The sequence below is a fragment of the Neodiprion pinetum genome, chromosome 5 (assembly GCF_021155775.2).
Source record: "Neodiprion pinetum isolate iyNeoPine1 chromosome 5, iyNeoPine1.2, whole genome shotgun sequence".
Classification (NCBI taxonomy): domain Eukaryota; kingdom Metazoa; phylum Arthropoda; class Insecta; order Hymenoptera; family Diprionidae; genus Neodiprion; species Neodiprion pinetum.
This window is the reverse complement of record NC_060236.1, coordinates 28930803-28947888: the sequence shown is the minus strand read 5'-3', so window position 1 is coordinate 28947888 and position 17086 is coordinate 28930803. Positions and strand designations below refer to the sequence as shown.

At 40.1% G+C, this 17086-nt stretch overlaps 2 protein-coding genes across 7 annotated transcripts in view; one reads left to right on the top strand and one right to left on the bottom strand.

Moving 5' to 3' along the window:
- Positions 1-17086, top strand: part of ss (spineless) — a 134016-nt gene that overhangs the window by 2599 nt on the left and 114331 nt on the right. The gene's annotated exons all lie outside the window — the stretch shown is intronic.
- The window catches only part of LOC124220521 (semaphorin-1A), a 231184-nt gene that overhangs the window by 210507 nt on the left and 3591 nt on the right, over positions 1-17086 (bottom strand). The window contains exon 2 of the mRNA XM_046629562.2: positions 735-803. The gene's annotated coding sequence lies outside the window, so the exon portion shown is untranslated. The remainder of the gene's footprint in view (positions 1-734; positions 804-17086) is intronic.

Below are 17086 nucleotides of genomic sequence, written 5' to 3'. Positions count from 1 at the left end.
ACTAGTCGTTACCTCGGCGAGTTGCGCGAGGTGAAATACCCAGTCGCAGAAAATGTCGAGTTCAGTTCAGCGACTCGTTTTCACGTAAATAATTCAGAGATCCGACGAGCAAGTCGAGGCTTCGCGGCCGGCTGGTCGGCTAAACACCTTGAAGGGCCCCGGGCGCTACGGCGCTTTAAAGTGGCTACGGCAAATAAAATCTCTACAGACGGAGTCCCAGCCCCGTTTTTGAGCCACCATTCTACCCTCGTAAACATTATTACTTATTTAACATGAAGAAGAATATTTGCACTGGTACTCGACGCCGGTTAAACTGCTGCACTGCAATCAGCTGCGTACGTTTAAATAGAGTTGACTTGAGACCCCTGGCTTGACGGACTTAACCACTTGATCAGGGAGGGTTCGTTACTTATTCATACTCGCGTTTACCGCCGTTAATGTACACCGACGCTAGTCCATCTGTCACCAAAAGGTGTTGCTCGTTTAACGGTGGAGTCACGAGCAGTTTGCATGTGCTGGATGTATTAATATGCATGACTATGACTTCCATATCGAATTTGATACACAAACTTCCACACGCATAATTTAACTCCACAATTTTTTCGATGACCGCATTTGATTGACTCCAATTTATTCATCAGACGCAATGCTCAGCTGAAGATTCGGAGAAATGTGACCACATATTTTCAGGGTATTAAAGCATTAAGACTACGAAAATCAAAAACCTCACTCACCCTTCCTGCGTAGGATCCAACAGAAGTTGGATGACTCTGAATTCGTTCCGGCGGTGCGAACTTCAGAACCTGTCGAGACAATGTAAAACAATTTCATTAGCAGTCGTATCAGTAAAATAAGAGTCTTTGTAGAAATGAAAAACCTTCTGGAACCAGTGAGTTTGGCAAAATGACTCCTGGCTCTAAAATACTTAGCCAACAACTTCAACTCGCTCACTAGGTTGAACATTTAGTAATTAGTCGATAAGGAAAGCTAATGGTGAAATAGATTCGTGGACGTGTAGAGCATGGCAGATTTTTGATAGCGGTGTAATATTTTTTCACCAGTAATCAGTGGACGATGGAATTATCATTGAGGGTTGTTACGTGCAGCGCACGCAGCTGGAGAGTAACTGACGTGAGCTGGCAGTGACGAAGCGGCGGCTTCATTGCCGAGACGTGGAAAAATAAGAGCTGCACGTATACTCGCGGTAGGTATTACACCTGAAGATTGAATCTCTTTAAGAGAGTTTGATCACGTAACGACCGTGCTCACAGAATAGGCTGAAATTCAAACGCAGTTCCCACTGTATACACGGCTATGTAAGGCACCATTATTCGTTCAGCACAGACCATTCCATGGCAATCAGACCCATCACGATCAGATGCCGAGTATATCAGGCATGATTCTGATGTCGAGAAAATGATGTTATGACTTTTTGATAAGTTAACAGAACACGGTTAGCACTTGGGTCATTTTTTAGAAAATCAATAAAGTGCTTCAAGATATAACCGAATCCTTAACCTCCTTGACCGCAGTGTCAGCTTGTAAGGTTTGAAAGCAACGTAAGATTATTTTGCGAGGTGCTTTACGAAATTCATCTTCTTCGCCCGAGTGTCCCAAAAGTATGTCGAGAGATTGTTGAGCTGAAGACTGAAACAAGAGAAAACCAAAAAGGGTGTGTTCGTAAAATGAATAGAGTTGAAAACACCTATCCAAAAAATAGTAATCCTAATGGATGTTTTTACGCGGCGATTCTTCGGTGCCGAGAATAATATACAAGAGGCTCTTTAAGCACCGTCTAAGAACATGTTTAAGCGGGTATATAGCTAGGCATATTTTTTCGCGTCTATTATATACGTATGAACCAAAGTGTTTTGCCCTTAGGGCGAGCGTCGTCGACCGGCTGGTTCAGGTTAGGGATTCCATTGACGGAGTGCAAGCGGCATGCCTACCGGAAAAATCTGTCAGTAATGATCGCAGGGAATTAAGGTGAATCGCCAAAATGTTTTGACCACGCGGAGAAGAAGATGACTCGTATTACGTTCGGGTTCAATTCGTGGATTTTATTACTATACTAGCAAAATATAACCTCCCCTGGATTACTCGAGGAAAATTCGCGCAACGCAAATACTCACACCAAGTTCGAGTCCATCGAGTAAGATGCGGCTGGTCGTTTCCCTAAATTTTACGAAGTTTCGTAGAAGGCCGTTGAGGCGCTGCTTGCACCGCTCGGCTAATGACACCAGCTTCTATAATTTGGGAGTTTTTGAGCGAACAGCCAAATTGCCATGCCGGTGAGGGGAGGAATCACTGTTATTACCAGATCCCCGTATAGTCAGTCGAAGCTGATTATACTTCAGACCTTAGACTCTCTTCTGACTTTCCACTTCGGGATTTAGACTCGAAAAATGTCTACTCGCATCTCACTCGTCATCCCGAACCTTCACTCTAACTTGGACAGCTACGCGTCAACGCGTCCGTCATCTCAAACACCGATTTCCTATCGTACAGCGATCCGACTGTCATCTATTCGGTTATGCGTTTATCAATCCCAGTCGAGGTCAGTCATGAAACCAGATTTCCTCAGGCAAGAAAATTAGGAAATTAAATCCCTTAGTATCAGGGATTTCCTCGCAAGTTTTCCCGCAATCGTCTACTCGAATCGTCGTTCAAGTTCGCTTTGTACTTGAACGAGTCGAGTCGCACATACCGAATGTCCCTCACTTTTTCTATCTTTTTTCCGAGTCTCCGGCAGTCGCAGCTCTCCTTTTCTGAATCTCTTCTCGGACTTTACAAGCAGCTATGGAAGCGAGCTCCGTGTGTGTTTAACCATTCAATAATTCATCCCGCCATTCATCACGAGTCGAGCGTGAAATTTATCTTATTTTTATGTATTGGTTAACGCGGGGGTTTCCCCCGCCCCCAACCACCTCCCACCACCGCAACGACCATGCATCATTCCCTTATTACCACAGTTTGTTTAGTCCTGAAATCCTTCTCCTTTTTGTCGTTTTTTTCTCATTGGATTTGTACGTTTCTTTCTCCCGGGGATTCAAAGATGGGAAGACAGAAGTCAGGCGAATTTGTGGATCAAAAAAATGACGGTAAGCGTAAGGTTACGAAATCGTGCAATCCTCCAATACCAACCTGGCCAAACATCATTGGACGTGGAAACTTGGTCAAAGATCACATTTCTAAACGAACCTATCCTCGTGCACCAAAATGTGTAGAATAATTTCTCGGCAAGATTAGTATCGTCGGTTAAATTGGTGGAGGGATCGTGCGCGCGTGTGGCCACGCTCCGGCTTAAATTGGGGCTTTGTTAGAGGCTAGCTTGTGTGGACGCGATATGGTGGGCAGTGTAATAAACATCCGTTACCCTTGTATTCCCCGCATGAGACCGCAGTCATAAACGCATAAACGCATAAAGCGGTACGTACCTACCTACCTACCAGCTCTCTATAACCCGGCACCTACACTTATGTAAGTTATATCCATTGCATGTACTTCACAGTGAATTCAACGCCGTTGCAGAACAGAGTGTAGCAGCAGCAGCAGCAGCAGCTACGGCATTTGGTGCGGACTGACGAAGTCGAGTCCTCGGTCCCTTGATCAGGAAACTTTGGCCGCAGACCTCACTTCCGGTTTATTCCCAGAGTTTTTCTCTTTCACTGTCATTAGGTATTGTATCCTACGTCACACCATGTTGTCCCTAATTCCTTTCACCTTCTCTCCTATATACATCCATCTCTCTCGCAGTACACCTTTTTGTTTATTGTTCGTTAAAAATTATAGTCCAACTTAATAGTAAGGATTAATATCAGCGGTATCATTCTTCAATTTCTATCGATGCGTTGAGAATCGTTCTCATTTAGCCACATTATACCTAAGTGCCAGTGTGTAAAATGGGAATGAGACAGAGGTAAAAGGAACAGGGTAATAATGAAAATTCTTATCTCGAGGATATTATATATACTCGCTGATGAATAATTCATGAGTAAGTGTATCATATACCTATATTTGTATAAGAGTACGGTGATTTACTTACGCGTTTTATTAATTGCCTGTTCTCGTTTCGCTGTAGCAACGCCGTAGATTATTCCTCATACACATTACGGCGATGTTTCCCTCGCGATGATAGTTGCGGTACCATGATATAGGTACGCGTAAGTACATGCTACGTGTTTACACCTCGTTTTTGTTAAAGATGGTATCGAAGTTTGATAAGAGAAATAAATTTTCTCCAATTTCCACAGCCCACTTTCATCACGTTCAAAAAAACTTTCTCGCATTACGCATTTGGATGAAAAGTAATGGTATAAAATACAAGATTCTTCCATCCCTTATATCACAGCTGTCACGGAATCGAGTCCAACGAACATTTGATCGACGATTTCGGTCAACCAGATCCGGAGATATGCCGCTTTGAGTTGAAAATTAGCGCGAGTCGCGCAACTGGCGTTGCGACGCGAATGAGCGAGTAGCGTCTAGTCGCGCTATTCCTCCCACTTCAAATTCAATTATCTCGGGTCCAGGTTGTCCAAATTTGATGAAAGAGGACTCGTTGAGTTCGTCGCAATATCGGCGCTAACACTAAGAAACTAAAAAAACATTCTCTGGTACTGATTTAAAGGTAATTCCTAATGGTAAAGGTCTGTTTCAAAATAGGAACTCCATACATTGTACGTTGGGCATGTACCGGTACGCGATGCGATGTTTTTCGTGCTCCTGTGTACAAAGGACACATCATCGGACATGCACGCCCGCTAATTGATTACGGAACAAAGTTAGCGTCAAACGACGAGTTGACAGAAAGCTCGCTCTCCATAAGGTAGGAAATACCGTTCACGCTATCTGTCACAGGAATTGCTCGTAAACTATAGAAGATACGGCAAAGTCTATACCGGCTAAGTGTGCCTTCAGGTAGTACGTGGGCTGGTCGGTGGTTGGGTCAAGATTATGAGCGTACGCTTGGGCAGACTAGGTACCTGCAGTTTTATGGCAATCAGCTACCGAACGGAGCGAACCCCCACCACGCGTTGATTAAACCGTAAAATGTTTCGACGCGGTTGCGTTGCGAAATGAAAAATCCCATACGTACGATATAAGAGAGTTGGATGAGCTCTTGACGGTTGATACGAGTGAAAACTTGGCATAAGTTACACGGTGAACCAGAGTTCCTCGTCAGATTTCATATTCCATTCAAACTCGAATGAGAAAATGATATTTCGCTCTTGCTGTTCTCACGCAGATCGTGGGTAATTCTTAAGTGAAGAGGATTTATGGAGGAGAGGTATAGCATATTAAAGAAGACGCGAATTTGGAGTAATGCATCGTCGAGTCCTATCATGGCCACTGCTATAGCCAGCAGCCGTGGATAACGTATTGATGAGAAAGCGGACGCGATGAGTAGGTATGATAGATTTCTATTTATCGCAAGACAAGTCGTCAAAACCGACGTGTTCCACATACGTCAACCGCTTGTCATGCGTACGCGCGTAATTGTTAGTTAATACAAGTGACAGGTAACAATAAGCCGATTAATTAATGGTTAGATTAATATTAATAGCGTGTTTACTCAACTTGGCTTTATGTATGTCTTGTACTGCGCCCCGAGCGAGACTCACAAGTAGCAGCGCTAGACCGAGAAACTGTGAAGGTATGAAGTAGGTACCTTGACCGTTCGCACGTATATTGTACTGCGATACGTGTAATAACTCGGCTGCAGCTTCAAGATCTCTCGCATTTGACGTAAGTCACCGGACGTTTCATGTGATATTTGAAAATATTGGAAACGTGAAACGTGCACGATTCAACGGACAAATGTCATTCTATAATACTAGAAAAGAGACTGGATATTGGTTCCCACAGATTTTTGAACCGTACAAAGTTTCTGGCGGGCTCAGTTTCCAGACAACTGAGTTTCAGAAGGTGAAATCTACTCTTAAGCGTAGTTTCGATGATGTATAATGATTTAGGAACCAAGAGTGCCAAACACATCGTGCGGAAATCACAGTATGGTTTAAGCCTTGACCTTAATTTCGAGCCTTTGAGGAAACTCTTCAACATCTGTAAGAAGACCAAACGAAGTTCGTCATGATTTCCGCGGTAAAAAATAAAGACTTTTCATACCAAGATACCAAGTAACGTTCTGAACTCAAAGTAGCTAAGCCGACGCAGGGTTGCGATGGGAGTGAAGGTATCAGTTAATTTTGCGGGATTTGCATTTCAAAAATGTAGGATTAGGCGTTGCACGCATCGTGGAAAAGAAATGCTGTTGCAGGCACAGAGCGGGCAGTTCGCTAGGGGCGGAGCGGTTCGAGGCTAGTAAATACAGGGTTTCCTGCTTCTTCGTTTCTCAACATTCGGGGCCGAACCTCCAGCAGCGCCATCCGCGAGGCTCACACCGAGTACCAAGGTTCACCGAACCCCGAGCATCACCCCTAACCGCGATTCCCGGAGTTCAACGTTCAATTCGAATCGCGGGCATTGTGTGGTCCCATTCTGATTCCTCCGATAAAAATTCTCCAAATCCCGAATGGACTCTTTACGTCCTCAAACATGACCTCGAGGCTTCGTCGAATCTTACAGGACAGTGAATAGTCATCTTTTGAACTGAACGAAAGTTAATTGGAATGGCTCGATGGGTGTTTATGGGAGTCACTGATACCCTGTTCACCGAACTGTGTTGGGCACATGAAAGAAACTGCATGCCGCAGAAAAAGATGAGGGTACGAGGGTATGAAAATGGATTGTAGATTTTACATCCCATGTGGTGAATATACGGATATCACTTCTTCGACGTCACATCTACATCAATTGCGGTAGATCTATCTGAGCATATTGTAAATCTTACTATCGGATTTGTAAATCTTGCCACAATTGGTGTAAGTTTAACTCCAAGAAAGTGCTTTGCATGTATTCGCCACATGGGATGTAAGATCTGCAACACTTTTACATTCCGTGATAAGTTCATCGCGGATTCTTTTCCTTGGTTACACTCGGTCACTGCGAAGTGAAAGAGGGAGTTTGAGGTATGGAAGGCGCCTAGACGGACATACCGAAGTCGACTTGGTACAATGAGTACCGTGGCGACTCTCCTTGCCTCTTTCCTCTTTCCTCTTTCCTCTTTGCTCCCTGTACGCCACGCATCGTCAGCCTGGCGTATGTGATTACCACGCCCAGTGGCTAGCTCCGAAGATTACACGTCTGTGCGAAAAACAGAGATAGGGAGAGGGAGAGGAGGAGAGGAGGAGAGGAGGAGAGGTCGGTGTGTGTAGGCAGAGCGAGGCATGTAGGCCGCGCAACTCTGTTCATTTCGCATTACCTGGGGATCCGAGAGGATTGATCGAATACGGGAACGGGATACTCCGATACGCTGTAACCGAATAAAAGTGTTTTAGTCGCGGGACGGCGCGGTGCCGGAGCAAACAAGCCAAGCTTGTTTCATATCGGCTCAAAAAGGAATGAAAAATCCTAAAATGCAGGTTCAGTTTTCACTGGAATAATACAGAGGATCTGCGAAAAAGACAGAAAAAGTCAATAGAATAGAATGGAATAGGGTTTATTATTATCCATAACAATATTGAACAAACTTAGAACCTAGGTACTGAAAGAACTTAAAGCTAAGTAAGAAGAGAGAGAGAGAGAGAGAACAAGTCTGGGAACAATGACAAGCTTGCTTATATTTTTGAACAGTAATCACAAAGTCCAATTCAATCACTGAAAACGACTGAAAACCATGATTGTGAAAAGTTGTAATAGTTTCATGAAAATAAATACCATCCAATGAATCAGCATCCAACTATTCGAACACCGATAATTATCAACGTTGTTGGAGGGATTCCGTGCGAATCCGACCAACGTCTGACCCTCACCGTTTCTGATATTGTTTAAAATACTTTCTGCCATTGTCCCACCTTTTAAAAATTACCATAAATTTTTTCAGATTTTTTATTCAACTACTCAATTATTTGTTAATATTTAAAGTGATTTTGAAAAGGACCTTTATTGAAATTCTCAACAAATTTTCAGAAGCTGCATTTTCTATTCCAAATTTTTTAGCGCCTTCAATTTTTTTAGTCAGCTAAAAAAACATTGTTTGCACGGTATGAAAGTTCCCAAAAAATTCTCAAAACTGCTATTTTTCACTTGGATTAAATAATTGGGACAATCGGAGGAAAAATTTGGAAAAAAAAAAAATCAAAAATAACGGTTCGGGTCAAACTTTGTTTGAATTCGCATGGAATTTCCTGTTTATAAGTAATCCTTTCGTGCTGCCAAAAATTACTTCATCTCTTGGGCACTATTTTTGAAACTCGTTGCTGCAGACGAGCCAGTCAGTGAGTGATATTAATTAACCGTACACGGTTAGAGAAAAAAAAAAAAAACATGTCCCAGTAAATCCACCAAAATTTTTCGATCGATTTAACTATTTTCAACACATTATTTACCGAAGAAAAAAGTCTAAATTGCAAATTAAATGTTGACGCGACAGTCCAAATGTTAAAATTAGAAAATTTTGTGTCCCATTTACTAACAGAAATATAACAAACAACACAAATGCAAAGTGGATCCGTCTGGACATTACATATAGTTAAACATTTTCAACAGTGTAAAAATTGACCGGTACGTAAGTTCGACCCTTGAAATAACCGGCTGTGAGAAAATTGGTGAGGGGCGAATTACACCGAGTTGTTAGGCAATGTAAGTAAAATTGATGCGTTCGCCAATCGCGAGCGTTCAACAGCACTTCGAATGTTGTACCTAGTATTGAGCTTAATTCGCACATTCACAGGTGCGTGCCACTAGAGACGTTAGAAATGATCCAATAGCAAGGCAAAGTTGAAATTATGCGGCAACAGCTGCGGCGATAAATTTTCAACCGAGATCAGTTTAGTGATTTTTTTTCTTCTTCTACTTTTCTATCAATTTAACGATCTATTAGGTATAAAAAGTCAACCATTATTTTGTAACGAGCTCAGGGAATATATGTATATATATATATACATACATACACGATTTAAATCAGACTGACAATTTCCCTCTTATAACTGACGAAAAAATTTATATACATTATAAATAATGTTTCACTCATTACCGGATGCATAAATTATGCCTCCGTGATTAGTCTTTTTTCTATATTTCTTTCCTTCTTTCTCCGGCATCCCTTCCAGCATGCCTCCGGTAACAGCGCAGTGCTCAAAGCCACGCGATATTTTTCCCTGAACATTTAACTGGCCTAAAATCCGAACTCCTCGTTTGTAAGAAGAAACGAAAAACTTGACGGAAGCTCGTCGAAGCTCAAAGTTTAATTGCTCGACACTCGGCTCGTAATTGCGTCAAATTTCATCCGTTAAAAGTTACCCCGACGATCCCTGAATCCCATGAAAAAAAATAGGGCTGGGCAGGTGATAGATTAAACCATTCCCACACGATTAGCTAACCACGAATATTTTCACTTCTGTCACCACCGGGAGAAATTGACGTCTCAAGATCGTAAAGAGATCTTCAAATTTTATTACATTTGAGGCGAACATCAAACGGTAAGTTGAATTAATTGCCTTGTTTCGTTATCGGACTTTTACGCCGTGTAAATATTGCCTGCCCCCCACCCCCAACCCCTTTTTTTTTGTTGTTGTTGTTTTTTCATTATCCCGTTGTAACTTAATTTTTCTCCAATTGGCGAAACGATTACGCGCGTATTTTAATACCCGACGATATTTAAATACGTTCAACATTCCTAATCCCCGATAGTTTATTTCAACTGGGGAAAAATCACGTGTGATTCTTTTTTCTCCGTCTTCGAACAGAGCGTAGAAACGAATTGCTTCCATACCATTTTATATGGCCAATACATCAATTTACCCACGTAAATCGTGGACACAAATTACAGACATTACGTTTCCTCATTTGAGCGTGTTAAACTCGTTCGAACGAGGATTTCTTCGTTTCGGGGATTCGTTTATTTTCGATTGTATATAACAATAAACCAATAATAATTACAGCTGTCGATCGTATTCTTACAGCGTTTCTCAGGCCTAACGATTCTCGTTTAGGCGTACAATAATTGGTGTACACGTCAAGTTTTACGACTCGGTTAAAAAATGTGTGATCAAATGTGAAAACAGACTTACAAAATCGATTATTGAATACTGTATAAAAGTAACGAAAATTCGTCGTTACGATTGTTTCTCAAATTTTTTCACACACTGAGAAAAATTTCATTTCTTAGTAGCAGCTGGAAAAATTTAGCAAAACGGTTATCGTTAGAAAAAAAAAAAAAACTGTTTGCGCTATCGTCGATCCTTTTTTGGTGATTGCAACGCAAAATCAGTTTCTTCGGTTTACTCTACTTTTTTTTAGCCAAACAAGGCTTTAACGTCAATTTATTGTTGCACGAGCAAAAATGCAAATAGTACAGTTCCTATTTTGGTCGATTGTTTTTTTTCTCTCTCTCTCTCTCTCTCTCTCTCTCTCTCTCTTCTTCGCCTTTCCGTGCGGGTGCACGGAACAGAAATACTTGCATACAACAGAGACGATATGTTAAGCGATGAGTATTAGAACGGCCGGCGAACGCAATTATTAATAATTAATGGCACTCGGTTCGCGCCGTTCGTTCGTACCTTACCTGGCGATTTTCCGTTATTAACGGCTATGTGAAAATTTATGATCCCCGTACCGCGCAGCCGGCTCTAGAATAGAGAAAGAGACGCGCTGGGGGCTTTCGGTCATAAATACCGTCCTGCATCGAAGGACCTGCGGGCTGCAGCAACGTGCTCTCCTAATCCTGAATCCCTGAGCCGATCACTCAAGGATTATCTCTCGGATCGATCGATCGCTCAGCGGTTTGCAAATTAGCGAACGTCGCGAACGATTAACGCGTATTTAGAAACGAACTTCTCATTTTCTCCCTCGAGAATATTTGTTTCTAAACTTCGTCGCGACTTGTTTTACGGAATTTCATATCGATGACAAGAGCGAGCCTAGTTTTTTTTTTTTTTTTTTTTTTATAACGCTAATTGTTTTTCAATCCCAATGAAGTCAACAAACTCTTGCACAATGTATATATATATATGTGTGTAATTATTGTTGTAAAATTTTCGCGATTGATCGAGAGTTACTTAGATCTTACAGTACGGTAATAAGTTTACAACAGCGGAACGCCGCGGTTTAATTAGGGATATAAACAGAATTTGCACAATATTGCTGTTAATTATTCATCGTAGTTCGGTTCTGCCCCTTTTTCACATTAGATGGAATAACGATGAAATTGATTCAAGGATCGATATTAATTAATTTTACCTTAATCCCGGAGTTTAATATATGAAATGGATGAATAAATAAATGAACAAATGCGAAACGTCCACGGGCTGAGAATAGCAGAAAAAATGAACTTTGATTACGGCTAAGCATCGCTAATATTTGTACTTAGGACAGTTGTATTTCTTAAGGTTATTTCTTACACACACGCCTGGGTAAAGTAAACTTCTTGAGATATAATTCCCAGCCTATTTCCATACAAGTATATAATTTACCAACTCCTAACAAGCTCCGTAAAACCTTGCGTATTATAAAAGTTAGCCGTACGTCCTACGTTATTTGCCGACTGTATGTCCTGGCATTGAATTAGCGATAGTCGTTTCCGTTCCATCTTATTGTCAGTAATTTCCCTTCAGCAACAATACATAACTCTGGTACATAACATACATATATATATATATATATATACGCACATCTCCGATTCTTCGGACCAGAAACGTACACTGAGAAAAATTTCATTTGTTACAATAACTGGAAAAATTCGTCATTTTTAACGTCAATTTATTGTTGCGCGAGCATTAAATTTTCGCAAGAGTTGCGAGAAAATATAGCGCGAATATAATAAATATAATGAAAAATAAAAAATAATAAGCGCGAATTATAAAATTCCCGCTTTCTAGGAACAAAGATTTTTACGGGTGAAAAGAAAGAGGAAGAAAAAAGAGAAAAAAAAAAAAATAAAAAAACAACAGCGAAGGGTAAATTAAGACCGGAATGCCCCATATCTGGGTATGCAGCTTGAATTGCGTTAGACCGACTTCGGAGTTTGCGGTTTTCTGGTGGCGCTGCAGGCGAACAGTTTAAGAATTAACCCATTAGCGCTAATGAGGGAATCTGAAGTCAATTAAGCTCGCGGTGATAATATAAGCCCGATAAGCTCGCGGTGCCCGATGAATATGCAAACCGTTGCAAGGCCTGCCAGTTTTACCACCTGCCTTTGGTTCAGGCACACGACTAATGTTACGCCTGTAAACCGACGCCTCAAACTATCCGCGGTTAATTTAAAACCCTGAAACGAATCGAGGGGAAGAGAAGTGAACGATTTTTAATCGACCCAAGGTGCGGTAGGAATTTAAATCCAATATGAATAATTTCTGATTATTGTTGTCTTGAACTTTGGTAACCGGAAATCGCACCGTTATTGATTGATGGTAAAATTATGGAATCGTAATGGAATCGATGGCTTGGAATTCGCTGAGCGAGAGACGAAGAATTAAAATTTTTTAGCAAGTTTGGAGAATAGTATGAAGAAAATTGATTTAATATTAAGACAAATCGTTCTGGAGTAAGGATTTTAAATTTGTCTAATGAGTAAGGGTTGAAACATTCAAATTTCGTCAGAAATTTTAGAGAATTGCACAAACAAAGCTGATTAAATATTACTATCAAAGCTTCTGCACTGAGAATTTGAAAATTGTCCAATTGTTGAGTGTTGAAAAATTTTAATTTCGTCAAAAATTTGGAGAATTGTACGAATAAAATCGATTAAACGTTACGATCAATCATTCTGGAGTGAGGATTTTAAAATTGTCTAATGAGTTGAACTTGAAAAATCGAAATTTCGCAACGAATTTCGAGAACTGTATGAAAGAAAATTGACTAAATATTATTGTATAAAACATTCTGGTCAATCGATAAGGATAATTTTCAAAAAGCAGCTGCTGCTTGTTGCCGCTGACGTAATTGAGACGACAGCTACTGTTTAATAATAACACGAACACATGATACTTCCGAGGGAAGAATTGCACACATATATTTTATCGCTCGACGTTTGATGTCTAGAAATTACAGTGTGAAATTACATAAATTGGCGTAACTGCCGAGATCCAACAGTTCTAACGTACGTTTTACATTACGCACACACACACACACGGAGCTGTTACCAAAGGTTATTCAATAATCATCAAAAGCAATTTGTTAATACGAATTAAAAAAGATTTCAGGCTAATTTTTAATAACCGTTAAAATCGCTGACGCAGAAACTGTGTAAATTTCTCGAATTCTAATTACATATTCATTCCCGCGGCTAAACGCGGGAAATTTTTATTTTTATTTAATTTTTTTTTTTTTGCAATAGACGGATCGTTGTTTTTCTTTTTTTTTTTTCTAATTCTTTTTTACCTTCAGCCTCAGTCAACGATCGGTCATTCGCATCGAGTAATCGCCACAAAATTTTTGCGTTCGCGTCCGTTGCGAAAAAAAAGAAAATACAAAAAAAAAGCTATCATAGAAATAATACCGATAAAGCAAAAACGCATATTCATACTGTGTATATACATATAATACACGTGTAGTTGTATTACACGTCGTACGTGTATAATATTTTGTACACATTTAGGTATACGGGAAGTAATCTGATTTTAATGGACGTTGTTACGACTAACGACAAGAGAACCGCGAGTCGCAATTATACAATATATCTTAGGATCTATATTCCGCCTCTGTGTATTTTAATTCGTATTAATTACACAGCGTCTGTTGTCCATATAATATCGCCCCCCCCCCCCCCCCCCCCCCCCGTGCAGCGAAAATTATTATGCACGATGCGTCGGAGTTGCAATGAAAAATAAAGAGAGACAGAGACAGAGAGAGAGAGAGAGAGAGAGAGAGAGAGAGAAGCTTACGCAACGGTTGCGATAAGCGGACGAAGCTAGATAATAACAACGAAATAAATGTATGAGAAGAAGAATCGGAGAAAACAAAAAAAAAAAAAACAAAAAAAGGAAAAGTACGCACGAATATTAACAACAATAAAATAAATCGACGAAAGGGAAGAACGGCCGAGGTAAAAGAGAGAAAAAAAAGGAGCGGTGAAAAAAAAAAAAAAAAGAAAAAAGAAAAAGAAAAATGGCCGCATTATACGAGCCGTCAAGCCGTGTCCGCGTGTATTTCCGAGGGGCGTGACAATCCGCGACAGCAATGCGATGTGCAGCCTCTGTATGGCAGCAGCGGCGCAAGGTGCAAGTATAAAAATTATTATCAGATTACATGTATCTGCTGGTAGTTGGATATATTATGTGAAAATGTTCGTATAATCCGTTTCCGATCGCGTATATAACGTTACTGTAATTAAACACAGGGGCCGATGTCCACGCTCTTTTTCTTTCTCTGTTGCGCTTCTTTTTTTCTTTTTCTCCCTCATTTTTCATCGTCATTTTCACGGCCCTTATTTATTCACATATCACGCGTTCACATCTGCCCGAACATCCGATCCCAGTCCAGTCTCGGGATATTTTTTCCATTCGAGAAAAATGACGCGTTGCGTAATATCTGACAGAAGTGCATGATATTTTTATATGCAATCTGGTTTGCAGCGACGTAATTGGTTTCTTTTTTTTTTTTTTTTGTTGCAAACGACGCTTGGAAATTCAACAGCGTTGTTCTCACGATCGAAAATGTTCGATCAAGTAGTTTATGGTCGTAACGGATATTAGGCCGAGGATTTTATATCATCCATTGTGCGATTCGTTTCAAGGATTTTTATCACTGGATTGATTTATGGTTTTTTTAAAGCTATCGTTCGAATTGTACGTATTTATGGAATAATAAAATACTGCCTAGATTGATTGTTTATTTTTTTTTTTCAGAGAAATGGTTGGGTAATGATCAGCGGTCATTGTTTGTTATTGATAGATTCGAATAGCGATAAAGAGCAAACGAATTACTTAAAACTGTACAGAGCGAACTCCTTGCGACTGCAAGTTTCGTCGTCTGCTAAAATTGAACGCGTAAGAACCGCCATATCCGATAACAATTGTTTTTCAGGGTTACCGACCGTCTCTAACCTCAAAAATTTTTACAACCGTCGGTACAAGTTGTGCTTAATTCGTAACCGGCGCTATTTTTAAAGTTAGAAACGGTTGGTCAACCTGGAAAACAATTGCTCTCGGATTTTGACGCGTGCGCCTTACATCCTAGCAGACGACGGACCATGCAGTCGTTAGGAATTCACTCCGTACAAAATCATGCATTTTTCCTGTCATCTTTTTACTCTTTGTAGAAAAATTGAATGAATAAATAAATAAATAAGGATAAAATTGTTGGATAAAAAAAAAGAAGAATGAGACAAAATATTCATTTATGGGACTCGGATCGCGGCGCCTCTGTTGCCGGTTGTTACTCAGGGTGTGCCGCTTGACAGCTGCCCCATTCTCATTAGTCACGTTTATAGTATAAGCCTCTGGACGAAGTTGCGTTGCCGCGACACCTTTATACAGCCATATAAGAACCTTGCGGTGTATGGGTATTCATAGAGTCTCATAGAGTACACTGACAAACAACTGCGTGACTAGGCTGAGGGCCAAAAACGCGTAGAATCCCATGTAATTACAGCCCTTTCAGAAGAATCATATATCAAAAGGTGAAAGGCGAGGGTGAGAGGAAAGAAGTATAGAAATTTCGAGTTTTCAATCTTTCTCGAGTTCGCCAGAATCGAAATTCCATCACTATTTTCTTCCGAACCATTTTCGTTCAATTCTCGAATTCGATATTGCACTGAAAATATCTTGCTTTAGGACGCTTTCTTTGGGGAAAGAAAAATTAGGAAAAAAATAGATAACGCCACGATACACGGAAAAAATATCGTCGATTCCGCAAGATGGAAGTTCAAGTTTCGTAGCGAATTCTTTGCTCGTTCTCGGCCGCAACCACATTTTCACCCTATTGCAATTATACGCGTCGAGGGTTGGTTTGCGTACCGAGCTTGGTCAGAATTGAATTAGGATTTTTGGGAAAACAAATCCAAACTTATCTCGGTTGAACTTGGTACAGAAGTGAGCGGTGTAATCCCTGACTGCGTCAGGAAAAATTGTTAATCTCGGTTTCTTTTTCTTATTTAATAAAGCTTTTCCTGGCTTAAAATCAGTCAAGATTGTCATCTTGACGATAAAATTCTGACATGTTACTAGTTATCTAGATTTTTAATTGTAACATCAAAATCTTGTCATCATTTTTCACCCAATATTTCCGATTTTCGTTTATTCAATATCGCGATGAAAAAAAAAAAAAAAAAGAAACACATCATTCCAAAGAACGATTCGTGATAGAACAAAATTATACATTGGAAATCGAGAATAGATGCGATGAGAAAAATTTCATTTGTAACTAGAAAAATTCAGTAAAACAGGTATCGTTAGAAAAAAAACTGTTTGAATATTGTTGGAATTACGAATAAGAAATAAGGATAATAAAAAAAAAAAAACAAAATAATTTTAACCTAAAAATAAACGTCAAGTGAAAAAGAAGGGCTAAAAATTAATTGGATAAATCGCGGATACCTTGTGCATATATCGCGGTGCCTGCGGGAGGTTGAGAAAGATTTAGAAAAAAACAAAAAAAAAAAAAAAACGTACACCAACCGTTGTTACCGTTTTCGAAACACGATCTGCCCGTCTAGGTACTCAGGCCATAATAAACTGAGCATAGGTAACTATAATAACACGTAAGAGATAGCTGTTTGATGCATGGCGACTATTATTCTCGTATTAAGAGTAGAAAGCTAGTTCGCTCCTCTCCGGCGATGAGAGATGAAGGGTAAAAAAATAATTCCAAAAAAGTAGAGAAAAAAGAAGAGAAGAGAAGAAAAAAAAAAGAAAGAAAAAAGAAAATGAAAACAAAAAGCAAACAACCGACGTATTTTATGGTACGTATTTAACGCGAGTGAGAATTGAGCAGTGAATTACAACGGAAACTTGGCCTGGATGTACTCGAGATAACATTATACATTATGCTTACACACACTCGATGCCTTGATATTGAGAATATATTG